This window comes from Dipodomys merriami, unplaced genomic scaffold (assembly GCF_024711535.1).
Source record: "Dipodomys merriami isolate MVZ:Mamm:240054 unplaced genomic scaffold, mDipMer1.0.p SCAF_3, whole genome shotgun sequence".
Taxonomy (NCBI): domain Eukaryota; kingdom Metazoa; phylum Chordata; class Mammalia; order Rodentia; family Heteromyidae; genus Dipodomys; species Dipodomys merriami.
In genome coordinates, this window is record NW_027204492.1 from 29,315,284 (window position 1) to 29,316,455 (window position 1,172).

General features: G+C 44.1%; 1 pseudogene; it reads right to left on the reverse strand.

The window, feature by feature from the left end:
- Window positions 1-217: 217 nt before the first annotated feature.
- On the reverse strand, window positions 218-933 carry LOC138839764 (homeobox protein NANOG-like; annotated as a pseudogene).
- Between the last annotated feature and the right edge of the window lie 239 nt (window positions 934-1,172).

Genomic DNA, 1,172 nt, shown 5'->3' on the forward strand with positions numbered 1-1,172 from the left:
GGAATAAGTCCAAGGCTTGTGAGGTACTAAAATACTTATGTGTTTTCCTAGCAGTTTCCAAGGTGACCTCCAAATAACAGACAGAAAAAGTTTTTGTTGGAACTGCACGTAGGGCTGTGGAGATGATTCTTCAAAGTTACAGAATAGATTGTTCCAGGCCTGCATGTTCCTGGTTTGAATGTGCCAGGAATGGTTGTTTGTCCCCAAACTTGCTGTTCTAGGTCCAGTCCCTCCACGTTAGATTGTTCCATGTCTGGCCAGTCCATATTTGAAGGTATCCAGATGTGTTCACCAGGCACCGCTGGTGATATACATAATGAGGGCCTGGACAATTTGTAGGTACTGAGCCCTTCTGAGTCACAATGTTGCTATTCTTTTTTTTTTTTTTTTTTGGTCTGTCATGGGGCTGAACTCTGGGCAGGAGCACTGTCCCTTAGCTCTTCAGCTCAAGGCTAGTGCTCTACCACTGGAGCCACAGCACCAATTCTTATGTGGTGCTGAGGAATTGAACCCAGGGCCTCATGCATGCTAGGCAAGCACTCTACCACTGAGCCACCTTCCCAGCCCCACAATGTTGCTATTCTTAAGGTAGCTTTTCTTGTCATCTCATATATCATTCTCTAGTTTCTTGGGAACTAGATATCAGCAGTTTGTAGCTGAAGTTGAGTATGCCGGAAAGTTTTTTTGTATCTACTAAAATCAGAGGTACTTTTCTGCCTCTGAAATCTATTATTGAATATACTCAGTTGTGTATAAGAGAATACAGTCCACATCTTCTGTTCTTAACCTGGACCTTATCTTCTTTCTTTACTCTGCTCTCTTCAGAGCTAGAGACAAGTATTTTTACTTTGGGACTAATAGATAGAGAAGGGCTATTCAAATAGGCAGGTCCACAGAGAAAGGAAAAAAATAGGTGGTTTCTATGTGGAACATCTCAGCAGATATTTGATTTTTGTTTTTGTTTTTGTTTTGTCAGTCATGGGGCCTGAACTCTGGGCCTGAGCTCTGTCCCTCAGCTCTTCAGCTCAAGGCTAGTGCTCTACCACTTGTGCTACAGCACCACGTCTGGCTTTTTTCTGCTTATGTGGTGCTAAGGAATCGAACCCAGGGCCTCATGCATGCAAGGCGAGCACTCTACCACTGAGCCACCTTCCCAGCCCCAGCAGATGATA